Raw genomic sequence first — 19,406 nt, forward strand, 5'->3', positions numbered from 1 at the left:
AAATAATAGCATCAGCTCAGCACACATGTCACAAGAGAAAAGAGCAGGGATCGGCGTTCTACTTTTGCATAGAAACAATTAAGAAGAGGAAACCACTTTGCTGCCTCCAGCTGACACACGGATGTACAGGAACAGGGGTGATGGGATGCTGCACAACTGACCTTCAGCCCGGTGTGGGGAGCAGAGGCTTCGTACACACACACTCAGAGGCAGCTGAGAGGCTTCTTTTTACCTGACCACACAGTGTGGCACCCCCTGACATCCCTACCCAAATGCATTCAGAATTACCATCTCAGGCGTGAAGAGGTAGCTCCAACTGTAAGGAAATCTTCCTCCCATTATGCTAAAACCTGTTTTCTCCATCTTTACACATTCTTAATTCGGTCTCCAAAGGGCCTCAGAAAACGTGCTGCTTCTACTTTACCAATTACCCTTTGGATTGTGAAAGCATTTGTTACATCCGTTTAACCTTTCTCTGCCTCACACTAAATATCATTAGGTCCTTTAACTGCTCAGCTTTCTAGACCTTTTGATTACTAGACCTTTCGTGCGCAGGAGACCCTCTTCAGACTGAAGTCTCCGCGGTACTAGATCCAGTCCCTGAGCCTTCACAGTACTGATGTGGTCATGGTCTGTTTATTACCTGGTGGCCCAAGACACAGAAAGGTCTCTGTCTGGGCACAGTGTCTTGTTAATGGGCCTCACTGGTACCATGATGCAACAGATCCAGGTCTGCCAACATTTCTACCAAGTCGATTAGAAATAACATCTCCCATGAGGTCAGGCATTTGGGAAAACCCCACGATAAATACTATCCTTCAAAACCTCATCCCTCCTGCTTCTGACCTGTGAGCGGCATGCACTTCCTTCCTACACACAGCACGTGGTTCCAGTGAAAAGCTGTTCTCTCTGTGCCACCAGGGGCACAGGCTGCAGATAGTCAGTGGACCCTGAACGCTGTCTCTTTGAGCTTCTGGTTTACATTTTGCTGTTCAAATGACTAAATTCACTCCTGCTATTTAGATATGCCCAGATTTGTGAACATGATTATAATTCCCCTCAAAACAATAAAAAACAAAGTCAACACCAGAGTATTCTTAGTCAAGGTTAAAAATTTGTGGATAAAGTGATGCTCCAAAGAATAAAAAACTCACTTCCTGCACTACATGCCATCATTTTACTAATTTAAAAATATAATTTTAAAATCTAGGAAAGAGCTCATTAGGATTTTTGGGTGAATCATCAATGGTGATTTAAAAATCACTTTGAGAGTTTCTCGATATAGTATCGGACAATAAGTGTACAACTTGGTATTTATACAAAACAGTTTAAAACAAGGTTTTTGTTTTAAAAATGGTATCAAGTACAATTAAAAAAAAAAAAGAACAGAATACCCATAATCACACTGTTCTACTACTGCCACTACTTTCATTTTGATATTCTCTCTCCTCCTATTGGCATAATTAACATACATAATGTCTGTATAATGTTTTATCCTTTCACTTTTACTTCAGTTGCTTTATAACTTTTATAATTAAGAAGGAATAATTCCTTCATGTAAAGTAGATTTGCTATAGTATTTGTCAACTGGGACTGGAGAGTGAAGGACATGTTCCCTCAAGGGAATCACTTCAGACTTTATGGGATAAAGTGATAGTTCAGAAAAAAAGAGAAATCCAAAATTAGCATGGCACTGATTTGTTTCAAGGATTAAAGAGGGTGTAGGCTTGTTTTTAATGTTTATCAAATAAGGGGATGTGGCTTAAATGAGAAAACAGGTTGAGAAAACAGGAATATGGTGTGATGGTAACCTACTAAACACCAAGAAATCTAGCTTGTTTTATATAAACACTAGTAACTGCTATCTGAACATAAATGACCCAAGTCCTCTCTGGTCCTGATTCTTCTCTACACAAGTACAATTTGACACACCAGTGTGTGAACTCTAGCTCAAACACTGGAAAACAAATGACAATACCCAAGTAAATGATAATGCTCAAGTTCTTCCACTGGGCACAGGCCCTTGCCAGGCTCTGTACCACACCCTTTAAATGCTTCTTACTAAAAAATCTGCATTGAACAAACAAAGCCAGGCCAAAATGTTTTCCCAGCTCGTCCTAGTGTCTCCCTGTAAGGAGCATCTTTTACATTTCATCTTTTATGATATGAGACTGAAAAACTGTGTGGGGCCTGAGAGACAGATGGCCTCCTACTGACAACTTCTTTCTATTCTTAATAAGTCCCAGTTGAATCGATCTACTAGGATGAGGTCACGCTGGCAGGCAGAAAGGTGGCAGAATCGTTACTGCATTCCAACACTGCTTCCTGGGGACAAGCCTGTTTGCTATCTGGACAGCGAACAGCATCACCATCTTCAGCAAAGCTTGGATTCATAAAGTGTACTTTCATTGCTGGCATAAAAACATTACTGGAATAAAAAAAAAAAACTATGGGAAAATATGTGAACACTCTAGCTAGAATATGGTCTCCTAAGCACTGAAGTTATACTTCAAACCAACTTTAACACTGCTACACCCAGCAACCAGCAACCATTCCTCTTACTCTGTTTAATAAGCCTGAGTTAGTGAATTCCTGTAAACCTTCACTGTAGATGATGTTACATGCCATGGACATCTACAGAGCCTTAGGCCTGTGACAGTATGAACATGACTTTGGTGGGGACAAGAGGATTCAGACGAGTAAAACACATGTTTTTTTTAAAGTACAGATCCCTAGGGTGATAGGAATCTGGAACCCTTGGTGTTGGAAGATCACCATCTGTTCTAGGACCTTCAGTCTTTGCCTACCGAAGAAGCCCCTGTCCTCTGCCCTTAATTTTATGCCGTTATTCTTTATCTTTCACTGAAACTCAGATTCTGCTGTCTTTGACTCCACTATAAAGGGTACTGGGGGACCCACACACTTTATAACTATCGTCATGGAGTCAGGCAGGCAGGTAGGTTAGGTACATAAATGTAAAACAGGCCTTTCCAAGCCTGCTTGGCCAGCATCCCCAAGTAGACCAGAGCTGCTTAGCTGAGGTTTTCGGATGACTGGGTCAATCTGTCTGGGATGCTAAACAAGTCCATTAAATCAACTGCCCTTCAGCCTCTCAGTGTTATAGGAGGCCCTAGGGAAAAGTCTTGCCATGATGACATCACTATGTCAGATTTTTTCTTCTTCTCAGAGGAACAGATGGAGCTCATAACAGTTAATAATAGTTCTTAAGCGAGTTACATCAAGATTTGGGGCCCCTTTCTCAGAGACAGACCACAGTAAATGAGAAAAAGTAACACCTAAAGAATAAAAAAAATATATATTTTTTTAACCTATGCATAGGCTTGCTATCTTCGTCTATACGCAAGAAAAGGAAGAAACTTGCCTTCTGTGTCCTGACCAGGTAAGAGTTATAATGGTGTCATTCTGGGGTCTCCATTACGCCCCAAGAAACGATCATAAGGGAGCCAGAGCACCTCCATTCCTGCAGGAAGAGACTGACGTGACAGAGCCTGGCTCTCACCACAGAAGCCACACAGCCAGGACACCTAGGACTGAAGCCGTGGAGGAAATCCCATCTCGGCCTGGAAGCAGAGCAGAGTGCCTGCACATGCTGTCTAACGTTCACCTCAAAGCAGATGAAAGGGCAGTCAGCTCAAAACACCTGGCTGTCCCTCGGTGTGTCACAGCAGGACAAAAAGGATCCACAGAGGCTAGTCCAGGGGAAAGCAGGTAGCACACAATTAAAATATTTAAACACAATGTTTTCTATTGGAACAGAAAGAGATGTGAAGAACAGATAGGAGTAAGTCCTGTAATGTGGGGAAGGGAATGCTAGGCCAGGGACACAGCAGTACAGAGCCCTGGAGTGTCTGGGAACACTTAGGACAGAGTACGAATGAGGGGCTAGGAGCACATGAGGCTAAAGGTAACACAGCGAGGTTACTGAGACTTGCATACCATGCCAAGCTGAGACTTGACTCAGAAGGCTATCAGGGTGGTGGGGCGTAGGAACAACTTAGGTGGAACTGTCAAATCTTGGTGGCTACTCAGGAGTTGGGAAGAGGGGACAAGAACAAGAAGAAAATCCAGATTTCCGACGGAGGAAACTAAGCAGATGATTACTTATTCAAAACGTTTCTCCACTCTTCTTTCAGGTTTACATTTTTTCCCTATCATTCGTATTAGTTCTTTATTAATAACATTTTCATTCCTATCAGATTTTTCCTCCACAATATAGTTCCCCTTTTTATCATGTAACTATTTTTCTCTCTAGTATCTTTTTGAGCCTTTTCTACTTGGTGTCTAAGCTTAAAAGCTTAGAAAGTCATGCCTTCAAAGAACTGAGAAATCTTTATTCAACTCCCTGTTAGTTTTTCAATGATTTAGTTTTAAGGCAAATAGGCACTTCACATACTTTCTTCAATAAACAAGAGAACATAACACAGTTATGTCTCCAGAACTTAAACTCTGGAGAGAAACAAAGGCAGATAAACAGGCAATGGTAAAGTGCTAAACATTAGAATGGGGGAGCACACGGTTTGTCTATGTGGAGAGAGGAAGTGAGAGGTTCCAGGCTCCTGGAGAAGCTGCCGTGCAGACGCACAGGGCTGCCTACGCCCATGCGGGAGGGCACAGCGGTGTGGAGCAGCACCCCTAGAGGCCCAAGTGAGAATTCGCAGTCTGTCTACAGCCACAGAACAGGACATAAGGCAGGAAGGAAAGGATATTTATTTCCATCCCACCCATTTCCACTTTCTTGGAACCCTGCAACTGCCATCACTTCTTTTCTTGGTCGTGCATTCCTTTGACCTTCCGTATGGAATCTGAGGAAACTGAACATAATTACAGTGCCACCCAACGCCAGCTCCCTAACTTCTCCCAAGTTTTAGTGTCCACGTATATCTCATGCAAGGAAACACATGGTACTTTCACAGGGTTAGGGGAAAACAGTCACAGAGCGGCCACTAAGTCAGTGGCACTGGTGGAGATACAGTCATGGTACTAGTAGTAACTGTTTTACTACTAGATATGGTAATCAACTTAAAGTGTTCTCAGTGTATGATATGAATTGCATATTATATTTTTTTATACATACTATTAACTAGTTAACTGTAAAGAAGGTTATAATAACTGCTCTGAGGCATAAATTCATATTCATAATCATATCAAATTTTGAACTTTGTATCCTAGCCCACTGACCTAAATTTGTATTTTATGTAATAACACGTGGTTTTAAATGATGCTCCTTCAAGATGTGCATTCCAACTTAAATGATTTAAATAGATGGGAAACATGCAAAGTTTAGCAGCTAAGAAGCATAAAATGGCTAGTATAAAGTAATCCTGGAAATTTGTTTTAAGATTTAAAAAAGAAAAGAGATATATATGGCTTTACACAACCAGGAAAGTAGAAATAGATTTCTTCCACCTTTAACCTTGAAATATTTCCAATTAAAAATAGGAAGGAAAGTCACTTCAGGATGAAATGGAACTTCATCACAGGTACACAAAACATTCTGACTGAAATGATCAAAGAATGAAAACTTAGAAAAATCTGAATGAATACTAATATTGGAGAATGACACTTTAAACTATGAACTACTTTTGTTAGCTATGTATCAGATTAAAGAAAAATAGCAAGGGTCATAACTCCTTTCTTGAGAAAGTAACAAAACTTAAGAAAAAGCAAAGAGAGTAGTAATGGTGGCTGTTTGATAACAGACCCAAGGAAAGGAATGAAGAGCCCAGAAACACACATGTAGGAATACGGGAACAACAGAGGGGCGGCAGCAGGAGAAAGGGGGGACCATACAGTAAAGAGCACTGAAGGAAATAGCTAATAAAGCAGAAAAAATAATACAGCTGCATCTCTACTATGTATGATCGAGATAAATTTCACATGGATCAAAGACCTAAATGTGAAACATAAAAATTGAAAGACCATGAGATGATGCCATAAGACTAAAGACTGATAAATTTTACATTATAAAAACTACATAACAAAATATAAAGTTAAAAATTACAAAACAGATATTTTCAATGCTTAAAGGAGACAAAGGATTAGTAAACATAATATGTAAAGAACTGGTACAAATCAATGAAAAAAAGGTAACCCAAGGGAAATACAGGCAAAGAATACAAGCAATTCCCAGAAGACATTAAAAGGGACATAAGCAGTCAAAAGTCAAACAAGCAAATGACAAAAAATCTTCATCTCATTAATAATAAGGTGAATGTAAATAAAATAACGAGATGCTACTACACAGCAGTACTACTGGTAGAAGTCGGAAGGAACCACGTGCTGGCAAGCATGTGCCGGAAAAATCGATCTGCTCAGAGATGGGAATGGGCATCTACAAGCACAAGGAGGAACTAGCCCATGATTCCGGCAGAGTACCCCCAGACTGCGATTCACCAGCTTGCGTCCCACCAGACACGCCAACAGTCCTGAGAACAGGCACAACGGTGCACCAATGGTGTACCATAGCCAGAGTGCCACTCCTGCAGCACGACCTCAGCAAGTGGCAGCTGGAGGGGCATTTCTGACAAGGACTCGCCACTGGCGCTGAGTGGGCAGGGCCAGGGACCAGAGCCTTGCAGCGTGTAGAAACGTCCCCCACATGGAATTTCCCAAGTTGCACAGTTGTATTCTGCTGGACAAACCTGTTTATAATGCTCTGAGTTTAAATCCAACTCTATTTTAATAACGAAGTATTTTTTTGCACAGTTTAATATACATTGAATCTTCAGGAATTTTGTTCTGAATATTAGCTATTCATTTTCCTAACGGCCACCCATGGCTGCTGAGTCATCAGTATTCTATGTCTACATCAAACTACATCTGTAGCTGTCCCATTCATGGTGGCTTCAAGTATCTGACTTGATTATGCCAGCTAGTATAGCGAACTGGAACATTTACATACTGCAACAAACGATTTTATTATAAATTTTTCCCTTTTATGTATCCTTGATATCAGTGAAGCTACTGTATTGATGTTTTCAAAATTAGGTTGGCAGGTAAATTTATTTTACTTTTCAATTTCATTTCTAGGTGGATGGATATTCATGATATTATATACTATTGTGATCATTATAAACAAACTTTTCAAAAACAGCCTTTCCGTGGCTTGTGCCTTGAATGCTTGCATTGTTTGAATTACCACTCAGCAACAACGCACTACATTTGCATCAATCAGTTTAGAAACTCAAGTTGCGCTCTCTGCTCTCCGCTCTGAACTGCCAGGCCTGGATTCCCCAAGGCCTGGTGTCCGCATGGGGAGTCTTGGATTCCTATCTGATAAGGAGCTGGAATGTTTCTTGAGGTGAATCAAGGTCCTGAGACTGAGCAGTCTGGGAGCCTTAGACTGAAGGCCCTGTTCAATCTTAGTTTCACAGAAAAACCCAAATCTCCAGACCCACTCACAGGCCACCCTGGCATTAGTTGGGCCTGAGTCACCTGATGCCATTGCTGTGTCATTTATCATTTACCACGCCAAAGGCTGGTATTTTTGTCAAAGTCAATTCAGGAATTACAAAATCTAGAGGGTCCTATAGAACTTCATAGTCTGATACATCATGTTTTATTTGAAAAGATGGCTCAAAGCAGCTGGTGAAGAAATATTTCATAAAATCTGTGCTTTTTTGGATGTTACCAAATATTTACTGAACACCTGTTTAAGGGTCTGTGCTGAGCAACGTGAAGGAGACAGTGATGAAGGTCACCAAGACTCCATACTCCCCTTCCTCACGCTGTGACTCTCACTGCTCCCAGAGCATTCTCACACCTCGGTCACATCGCTGCTATAATGTCTTCCAACTCTTGAGCTGCAAAGAGCTTGAGATTTTTAAGACTATGACCATGTGTCTCTTGATGTGGCACAGTTACTACGGCACAGACACAGTCTATTCAGTATTAGAACCTACTGAAGAAATATCATTCCTAAAGGGAAAAAGTAGCAACATTAGGTTGTTAACTAAATTTTTAAGCCAACACTGGTCATTTTAATTCAAGTCCACACTTTTCCCAATGCACGCCTCACTTCCTTGTGAGAAGCAGCAACTTTCAAAGCAGTTCTGTTACTGTGAATTGATACTTCATAGATCAGTGAAATAAGGGTGAGAACTACAGGTTGAATTTTAGTTACTATGGCTTTACATATCAGTGGTGTTTTACATCACAGCAGTGATGGGTCCTGAAAGCACAGTTGCTTAGTACTGGTATTATAAACTAACCAAGCCCCTTTATGAAGTACAAAAGGATCTGTACTAGAGGATTAGATGAATGGAGATGCTAATTAAAGATGGGACCCCAACTGGTAAATCCATTCTCATTTGCTACCCTCTTGTTAAATGACAGATGAAAAAAATTTCTATGAGATAGTTTTCATCACTAAGAACATCCTAAATGCTAGCAACAGAGGACTGGCTAACTAAATATGCTATACCCATCAATGAAATACCATACATATACCCCAAATAATTTACATTTTGACACAGATAAAGCAGACTACAAAATACTATGTAGGTAAAACTATATAAAGAGAAATGTGAAAATTGTAATAGTGTTAATGTTGAGGTTATGGATGATCGCTTAAAAAATTATAATTTTTACCATAAAAAGGTATTAGACACAAACTACAGGAACTTTTTTTGAGTTTTTTAAGAGTCACCATTAACAAAATCAAATGACTGTAAGCTATGTAAACTGATACATGGCAAAGGTGACAGTGCAGTGATAATGACTAACTCAACGGCATATCCACACGGAAAGAAAGAGTCTGCCTCCCACCTTCACCACTGAGAGAAACCGGTTCAGGTGGATTACAGGCCTAAAATTCCTAAGTAAAACAAAAAGCTCACAGAAGAGTATCACAGAACTTTATGACTCTGGGGTAAGCAAAGTTCTTCAATGGGACACAAAAAGCACTAATTAAAAAAATGATAATTAAACTATACTAAAATTAAGAACTGCTATTTATCAAAAGATACCATTAGAGAGCAGAAAGGTAACTCATCTGCCATAAACATATCCAACCAGGGACTTTTATGAAGAATATATAAAAAAAATGTCTACAAATCAATACAAAAAGGCAGAGAAAAGTGGACAAAGACTTAACAGGCATTTCATAAATGAGTTGTAAAAATCAATGGTCAATAAATACATGAAAAGCAGCTTAATATCACTATCTTCAGGGAAACCAACTAAGATACTACTCCACACACACCAAAATGGAGTGACAAAAACAGAAGCAAGTGTCGGTAGGGATGTGGCACACTGGGACTTTCAGACACTCCTGGCCAAAGTATGCACTGGTACATTCCCTAAGCTTGAACAACACCGACCCTCTGACATGGAAACTGTTGTTCCAACAGCAATGTGCACAAATAGTCAGCAAAGACATCTACGAGAAGACTCAAAGCAACAATATTCCTAATAGCCAAATACTGAACATAGAACAATGTCCACTAACAGAAGAGTGAGTAAATTGTGGCAGTCACACGATGCCGCAATGAGAATGACTGGTCACAACCTTGTGCAGTGACACAGATGAATTTCACAAGAACGCTGGACAGAAGAAGCTAAACACAAGCAAATGTATGTGCTCTATGATTCAGTTTATATGAACTTTAAAACAGGTGAAATTAACCTGGGATGTTGGAAGCCAGGAGAGCTGCTACCCTTAGGGGCGGGGCATGCAGACAGCACGACTTGGAAACGCACTCAGCCTCCAGGACGCTGGTAACGTTGCTTCTGGATCTGGAGGCTGGCCACACTGGCTCATGCTCCATTAATGAAAATCTACCAAGCTATGGTTTAAGATTTGCATACTTTTCTACATGCCTATTGTGCATCAATAAAAATGTGTTTAAAATGTTATTTGACACAAATTACATGGATAATTAAAGTGCGTCTGAGTCTTTTACAGATGCCATTAACTGCGAATTAAAGATAAACAAGTTCAGAGCCTTAAAAAAAGAACTGGCAACAAAAGGAAGAGAACATGGTTCGGCTCCTCCTATCTTTACCTCCACATCATCCAATGACTAACAAAACGCGCCTTTCATTGCAATGTCCTTACATGAATTCTTCCAACATGTCTATCCTATCGCAAATCACTTCCTTATTCGCATGGGCGTAGTCAGTGCCCCCCCCTAACCCCCATTCCCACCCCCGCTGCTGGCTTCAGTCTACCCTCTCTGGTTCCTGACACTGCAGTTCACTCAGAGGTTGGTCCTTCTAAATTCCCACCGGAAGCTGTTTTAAAGGGTTTCTTGGTTTGGGGTTTGTTTCACTTTTCAGGAAAACAAAGCGGTCCCCAGAAAACATCACACTACTCTACTGCTATCTTTATTTATAAACAACAGCCAACACATTACCCGAAATATTTCCAAATGTCTCCTCCACTTTTAGCAGCTCAAATTACTGAAATCCAACACCCACGAGAGTAAAATCACCTCAGTTCACATCTTGGGAAACGTTCCTTCAGCTCTAAGATCAGAGAAAAGTGCTGCAAAGAGTAGGTCAGCAAAATACCCTGCGAGTCGTTCAGGCTGACTGTCTCCATACATGGTCTATAGAGGCCTGCGCATGTGCATCTCTGGGCAAACAACCAGGAGAACTGTGAGGTTAGACGATCACTTCTAACTGGCCCCAAATAAGAGGCCCATGAGGGGATGTCAGGAGAACCTCCTTCACTCTATCGGGGCACTGGGTGTTTCCTCAAACAACCGGTGTCCTTCTGGTTTATTAACGAACTCTGTCCCCAGAGAAAACTGTTACAAAGTAAAGAATTCCACTGTAACACAAAACAGAAATGCTGATGGGACATTTGTGAAGAAGCCTTCATCAGACTGACTAATGCAAACCACTGGTCAAGGCTCCCCGGCCCATGCCTACTAGTGGAGTCAGATAACAATAACCAAATCCCACTGGCTCTCTGTCCCCACAAGTTCATAGAGGGCCTGATTTTGGAACCTGTCCATCATATTCTCTGGGCTGATCCCAACGAGCTCATGAAGAGTTGTTATGGTGCCAAAACTCTGTAAAGGTCTCTGAAGTAGGAGAAATGCTTCTTCCACATGCTAGACTCTTGTCAGAGGGAGTAAAACACTGATGGTGTCCTACGGGGGTCAACTCTTCTAGGTTTCAGTCGTCTTCTAAAGGTCCTGGGCATGGGAGCATTGGGGTTAAGCCAAAAGGCAAATTGAGCGACAGGTATCATCACACCAATCTTCCCTCTGCACACTATGCTCAGCTATCAGATTTTTCTGTCACATCTGGTTTCCTGTCCTCAGAGGTTGTTCCCTTGCAGGAAGCACCTTCAATCACCTTCAGGGCCTGTCCTACCAACTACCTGGACATGCCCCACACCTGAACCTAGATGTTGCAGCCAGGCTCATGCTGACCCTGGGTCCTCTGACTTGGTAGTCTACATTAAGAAATGGCTCCCGAAGAGGGAGCAGTGACACTCCTGAGCACACTAAAGTAGTAGGAAAAGCCTTCAGGGGGATATGGGAGCAGCCAGGTTTTCAGACCCAATACCATATCAGGTTGGTAAACACATTATCTGGAAAATAAAATCATCTCCAAACCAATCTGTTTTAGTTAACATCAAGGGATTCACTTAAAGCTTTGCGAACTTTTATAGCTTGCTTGTACAATAGCCCTGTCCTTGATTTAATGACAGAAACACAAAATGTCAAGTCGTCAGAGCTCATCCATTTTACAGATGAGGAACCTGAGGGGTACAGTGGGGAAAGATGGATCTCAGGTCATGCGGTCCCTGGTAGTTCTGGAAAGAACCCCGTTTTCCTGATGCTCAGCCACTCCATCCCACGCTTCCTCAGTGTAGTCCAGATAAGTTACATTTTTCCAAGACCAATAAATAATTCTAACAGCTCTGCTCCTTTCCAGAATCACTGAAATCTCATTCGCATGTCTTTCCTCCAATGAAGGAAAAGTGAAAACACCAATTCAGGTAGAGAAGAGAGAAGAGGAAGACCTGTTTTATCCCAGCCCCGACCCCTCCACGGGTAACACTCAGAATCTCAGGTGTCAGTGATTTTTCCTTTTTCTGTTTTATTTCTTTTAGGTATTGAAGCTGAATTTTTCTTGTCGGTAACTTATTTTGTCTTTTTGTTTAAGAAGACATGCATTATAATGAATTAAGCACATCAGCAGTGTATAGAGAAAAGTTAATAGTTCTTTCTCCTGATAAATATCTTCACTAGTGTTTAGGGTGTGTTGCTTATACAAACAAAAATGCATACACATGTCACTTCTTAATCCCTCTGGATTTTCATCTCGGCTTACCATGTTAAGGTAGACCTGTAACTTTTTTTATTTTCAAAAATAGGTGATCTAATGTCTAACCCTATGAATGGCGCACACATGTACACACGCACACGTCACGCTTAAGAATTACATGTCTTCTGGGTGGGGTAGTATATACATTGTGATTTCACCTCGTAGTCAGAACTCACACTGGCTTTGTCTCTGAGAGGTCACTGTGGCAAGAGACTGACTTAAAGGGAGATTTTTTTTCCTTCACTGGCCCGCCTGCTTCATGTTAGTACAGGCTGGGGAAATGACAGCCTCCTAATTTTTTAGCTGAACAGTGAAATTATATTATTCACCCTACTCTTAAGTCGTTCTTGTCTCTAAGTGCTAAGATGAGAAAATTTGATAATTCTTTGTTTTTACGATTACACAAATTTTGGCTATAGACTGTTTCACCCCATTTTATCCAATAATCTTTTTTTCTGCCAACGTCTGAGTAAATTGGGAGTTAGGAATTTTCATCCTCTTCCTTATGATCTACTCGGCTTCTATTTTTCCCAAATGTCTGGAAAATGGCCCAAATAACATGAAGGGCATGAAGTGCTGGAGAGACACTGCGGCAGGCATGAGAGCACTGCAGGGTCTACCCACGCTCACTCGTGCGGTTCCCTTTTCATCCATTTCACGAGGCTTTAGTGTGCGTGTGGTCAGTCCGACTGGAGGGTAGAACTGGGTCCTGATTTAGAGCCCCGTGTGACTTAGCCAGCAGCAGGAGGACAGGTCCTTCTCAGGGAGAAGCACACCGTGGTCATGAACTCCTACCTCCAGCAGGAAACTGAGCTCAGTGGGTCACAGGTCAACCTGATTGCAGGGTTTTGCCCTTTCCAGGTTAGAATAACTTTTTCAAAGCTGACCACTGCTCCTAAATCGCCCTCCAAGGTGGCTGTGCATGTGTGTTAGCAGTCATAGACACGGTTCACACATTCCTGATGCTCCTGCCATGTCCTGTGGGCACCAGTGGTTACTATTCTGCACCCTGCACATCACAACGGCCCATGTCCTGCATGGTAATGGAAGAGTCGACCCCCTCCAAGATGAGCACTCACAACGACTTTCCTAACTATCAGAGGCAGAATAACCAGACTACAAAGAACTATTAACCACTGACTGCTATGAGAGCTATAAGCTTGAGTCACTTTTCTTAGCCACTGTTCTAGGCTGCTTCACGTCTCTCCTCACCTCGGAGGTTCTAGAGTGCCACGGTCCCACAGAGTAAACCCAAACCACAGGGATGACAGCCCGACCAGCTCTAGCCATCCTTGAAAAGTGAGCCCTGCATTAATACTGCTACTGCTGGACTGTTTTGCTCTTGGACTCCTAAAACCACCTGACATTGCTCTTCCGGGCAGACTTCCAGTTCTTAGGGAATCCTGTGCTTGGTTTTGGTTTAACATTGGCTGCAGTAACTCCCTAAGAAATTTAACCAGCTGCCAACTGACCCTATTCACAAACAGAGAACACAAAGGGCTATTGTAAATCCAGTAATAATATTCAAAATGGCCAAAAATTCAGTGCCTCAGAGCTACAGAATAAATTTTGCTGGACCATCCCCAGAACCTTTGTTATTACATTTCTTCCAGGTCCTTCCATCAGATTTAGGGAAGGTAGGTGCACTTATCACTCAACCTGTCCTCTTCAACTGGTTTCTTACAAGAAGTCTGTTTCAAACAGTCCTATCGCTTTTGTTTGAAAAGCTGCTGTTTTTCTTTTAAAATGCTGTATCTTTCTATATGTCCATCGATACCCTCTGCATTCATCCAAGAGAAGCAAGTGCCCATGTTTGTTTTGTGAGTGACAAGGAGCTGTGCTGGAGAGCGCACAGGCTTCTGTTCCAGTCTTAAGTCTTCACAAAAAGGAGGGGGAAGATTTATTGTAAATTTCTTTGCCACTGTGCCAACGCAGTCACCTATACACTATCAGGCAGTATTGGCAAGCAGCCTCAGGGTTCACTTCTGTCTCAAGTTGAGTGAGTCGGGTTTTAACACTGATTTAATTGTGTGGGGGTGTGTGCATGTGCAGATTATTTTTAATGTCTGTGGAACATTTTTAAAAGGCATATTAGGTCAGAAGCAAAAATCTCAATAAAGTCTCCAAAACAGCTACTATTTTATTTTGTGACTCTCCATAATCTTTTCCACCCTAGTTTGCACCCCCTACCTTGATCAAAAAAAAGGAATTTTTCTGTCATGAAAGTTATTGAAAATTCACTTCCACCATCTTAGGCATTTAAGGAAAACTGAAAGTTTTCTTTGCATCATCTTTTCTCCTGGGCATATCCACATCTTTCTGTACATGTGTTATTCATTATCCACATCTTATTATATTATATACATACTTATTATAAAAATAAAAAAGAAAAACGACAATAACCAATGAGTTGAAATCTTTGGGGCTGTTAATCTCTAAGAAGATTAGTTGAAGCAGTAAAGTTTTCCTTTACAGAAAAGAAAGTTTCAAATTTCATCATTCAAATATAGCCTATCTAAAACACCTGGAAATGATTTCAAAGTTTTCGAAGTTACTATTCTAATAGTATTACTTCCAACCTAACCATTACTGGCCTTTGAAATATAGAAGCTAAAAGCAGACTAGACAGATCAAATACTACAGATAAAAGCATTCTGAAAAGCATACAGTGCTATAAAAACATAAGGTGGTAGTATTAAAAATGGATTTGGACATGAAATCCCAAACTCATTCATTTCAATGACTCCCTTAAAATTTGGATGAGAGCAGAAAATGGTAAGACTTTAATCCAGATCCAGTTCTGCATCTTACGGGGATCATTTCAGGCCAGTTCACTGTAATCAAATCACACTCCACACAGGATTAGAAACAAACTGAGAAGTTCTGGGCAAGCGCCACAGCTTTTCACGCAAAGCCATCGTGCAAACTTTCTTAAAGGACATTTGGAAAGTATGTGATCAAATTTGAAAGTAACTTCTCAAGAGCTGCATGTAGTAGTCTTTCTGACAAAGAAGAGTTTTATATTTGTGGCAAAGTCAAAATCTCTAGCTGCAGCTAACTAGTGACAAGTTGGTGATAAAACAGTCCCAAGGACAATGGGAAGCCCTCATGTGAACTGATAAAGGGGATAACAAAAGTAATGAACTTGAAACTGTGTCAGAAGAGACTGATAAATCGCCCAAGGGCAGAGATTATAGGCACCCACGGGTGCGTGGGTGCACAGCACCTCCCAACACCCTGTGAGCAGAGCTCAAGGCACAGCTGTTGAACTCCACCGAGCTCATAATATATTCAATACCAATTTTATAAAACAAAGGAAAGAGGCAAAAATTGTGTGCACGTATGTGCTGTATAAGGAAAACCTATGGAAGGATACGTGCCACTTTGTTTTCAACAGTTATAGTGAAGAAGTGGTTGACAGTTCTGTATTGTTGGATTTGTACTCTAAGCATGTATTACTTTTGAAATCCGAGTGAGTGGGATCAAAATAACAACACACTACTTAATTTGCCAACAAAGAATATTGTTTTTAAAACAGAACAATCCGAATTCTATGTATATGTGCGCATATACATATGTATATACTTTTTCCAAATAAAAGAAAAACGAAAACACCCTAGGATTATGCTATGGTTTGTAATTAAATACTGGATCCTGAAAATGGAAGTGAACTTAATGACCAAATATACTTGGAGAAAAAGTAGACAGATTCAACTAATATTTACTGAGCATTAATCACGTGCAAAGTAGTTATCTAATAACGTTGGACTTAGAGAATATTTGCCCTCAATTTATCCACAGCCTTCCTTATTTACACCCATTTATATCCCCTTCCAGCTCTGCAGATAGCAACCCTTACACTCTGAACACAAAGTCAAAGATTACTTGTCATTATCAAAGATTTTTATTCATGAGAATGTACTATCACATGCACTACTGCATGTAAGAACTTAAGTTGTCCATATTCTGCTTAACTTTGGAGGCATTTAGACAGAGTATAATTTGGCTAAATTTTAAAACAGACTAATTTTCCTGGTGCTGTAAACTACTTATCAAAGTGCAAGGGTGTATTCTGCAACTTAAACTAAAAAAGGGGCATTCTTCCCGCCTCTGGTTCCTAACTGTTATCAAATACACCTTCCTTTCAAATTAAGAAGCCAAACCTATTCTTTAGAAATACACATGGCTCATAAAAATGTTTGGCCTCTTTCAACTCCTGCCACGGCTCTCCAACTCTTGTCCCACTTGGTCTCCCCACCTAACTAGGGATCCCCACTCTCCTAGCCCCAGACACTGCTGTCACCAATATTGCTGGCAGCCTCAGTGGCTGTATCGAGCTACTTTCCCTCTGCCAGGACACTGGAAAACTCTTGCCTTTATATTTAGTAGCAATGCAATCTTTGAGAAAGAACTTTGACAGAGAGTTTACTGAAAACTTGTTTGGGAGTCCCTAGGTAACAAAACAAGATAAGTGGACTTTCTTCCAAAATTAGGTTTGGTTACCAGTGCTGTGGGGGCCGAATGGATGCTCAGCCCCAGCTAGATCCCAGCTCCCTTACCTGAAATACCCTACACTCTCCTCAGACTAGACCAATTTCACCTTCATTCTATAAGGCCGAACTATGTCCTACGATTTGTTCCATAAACATTTCTTGAGTATTTATTTAGTTTAAAGCATATTACTAGACATTGTCAGAGATAAAAAGATGGATCAGGTAAAATTCATTCTGAAAGAATTTAGAGTCTAAGTCTGAATCTGGTGAAATACGTAGGATAACATTTCAGTGTTGACTTTTTTTTCCAAATGCCTACAGCACCTTGTATTCCTAGGTGGTCTCCCATCCAAGTACTAACCTAGCGTTGACTCTTAAATGTTTAAAAAATAATTTGAAAAACATGAAAGACAGCCAGTAACAGGATTAAAAATAGGATATGCCTTCCAAAACATCAGAGAATCTAAAAATACACAAAAATAGTTTAAAACATGCACTAAAGAAGCATTAAAATCAAAGCATAAAATAAAATAATCAAGAGAAAAATATATCAGTTGAAACTACAGTGACCACAGAAATCATCACCCAAACTCGGGTTTTCAGGAGGAAGAGGGGCACTAGTAGCGCCTTCCAATATGACAGGCCTACAGCACACACCAGGATGTAGTGAGCAAGCAGGCTGTGAGGTCTTCCTAGTTATAAAAATAGATAGTTCCCTTTACTAAAAAAGGTGGAATTAATGGGTTCAAATGCTCTTCTTCCTCTCCAATTCCCTAGAGTCTTGTTTTCAGAATCTAAAAATCAATAAGGCACACTGAAGAACATGGGAAAAAAGAATAGGATATATAAAATATATTCCATGATGTATGCAAAGAACAAAGCTACAGATGTTACATTTTAAAATATATTTAAATTTGGTCATGATGTTTGAGTTTTGCAAATATTTTTATATCATGTATAGTTAAAATCAATGAATTCAAATTACCTATAGCTATACTAGTAAATTAAGACCTGGTTTGGGCCTTTTTTTTTTTAAAGACAATTTTATACTTTAACATAGGTTCAACATACCTGGTTTCAGTTATAAACTTGTCTAACCTCATTAAGGGAAGTGTTTTTCAAATTTGGTATCCAAAACACGATAGATATATTAGACTTATGTAGAAAATCAGACTTTTATGGTCCAAACAAATTCAGAAAACATTTAAAGTTACTCAAAAAATGATATTTTGAAAGATGTGAGTAAGACCAAATTTACATTACTTGCAAACACGTGCAGCACTAAGCTATCCGGCTGTGAACAGCCCTACGGTATCTCACATCTGGGCAAATTAATATCTCTACACATAAAAGACAGACAGCCACATGTGCGCACACACACCCAGCCTAGCTGTCTACTCCAATATCTGTACCCTGATATAGGCCGTTGGGAGAAATTAATTCCTGGTGAACACAATGAACATCAGAAGCAACAAAGGAGCAAAGCAGAAGCACATGACTGGTGGTCATATGCTGGAAATTCAAATTCCTAGTACAAGCTGGACCTCCATTCTCCCTTTCTAATCTGTACTCCCTCAATTTTCCCATATATAATCTAAAAGCCAAACACCAGCAAACTGATGAATAACTGTAACAATACCTCCTAGAACTTCCATACTCTTCCTTCTGCTGACAATTCCGTTCCACCTCTGTGCTCAAAAGGGGCACGTGGGAGGACGGTACAGTCACACATCTATTCCCTCGCACCGGCACTGGAACACATGGTAACGTGCCCACTGTGTATGTGGGCCTGACTTCAACACCAGATATGCCCAAAGAGACACCAACGGAAAGCACGACCAATGCAATGGAATCTGTGTTCTAAGAAAAATGGATTAAGAGTATAGAAGAAACTCAGAGGAAGGAGCCAGGAGTCTGTGCCTCAGAGCAGCTGGGGAAGCCTTAGAAGAGGGGCGCTGGGCTGTGCTCTGAGCCCAACTTGGCTGGGCAGAGCGGGGAAGAACGCTTGAGCAGAAGAGTCAACACGTGCTGAAACACAGAGGGGTGAAAATCCTGGTGCAGCCACTGCTGAAAACAGTGTGGAGGTTCTTCACATAATAAAACGAGAGCTACCGTGCGACTCAGCAATTCTACCTCTCCGTGCACACGGAATGCAGGGTTTCCAAGAGGTGCGTGCACTCCAGAGCTCACCCTGACATTCTCTGCAACAGCCAAGATAGGGAAGCAAGTAAGGTGTCTGCCAACGATGAACATATAAAAGGCCTGTAATGTGTATACACATACACACAGTGGAATATTATTCAACTGCCAGAAAGGTGGAAATCCTGCCATGCGTGATACAGGGATGGACCTTAATTAATTGAGACAAGTCAGACAGAACAAGACAAATACTGAGTGATATCACTTGTACATGAAATCTAAAAGAGCCCAATCCATAGAAAGAGAGTAGAACAGTGGTTACCAGAGGTTTTGGGGCAGGAAAATGAGGATATGTTGTTTTAGGGCACTAAATTGCAAACTAGAAGATAAGTCCTGGAGAGTGAATGGCACAGCAAAGACTGTATTATAAACATCAAAGTTGCTAAGAGACTAAATCTTAACTGTTCC

General features: G+C 40.8%; 1 protein-coding gene across 3 annotated transcripts in view; it reads right to left on the reverse strand.

Annotated features, from left to right (window-relative positions):
• The window catches only part of EFL1 (elongation factor like GTPase 1), a 72,115-nt gene that overhangs the window by 24,534 nt on the left and 28,175 nt on the right, over positions 1–19,406 (reverse strand). The gene's annotated exons all lie outside the window — the stretch shown is intronic.

This window comes from Rousettus aegyptiacus, unplaced genomic scaffold (assembly GCF_014176215.1).
Source record: "Rousettus aegyptiacus isolate mRouAeg1 unplaced genomic scaffold, mRouAeg1.p scaffold_m13_p_14, whole genome shotgun sequence".
Classification (NCBI taxonomy): Eukaryota; Metazoa; Chordata; class Mammalia; order Chiroptera; family Pteropodidae; genus Rousettus; species Rousettus aegyptiacus.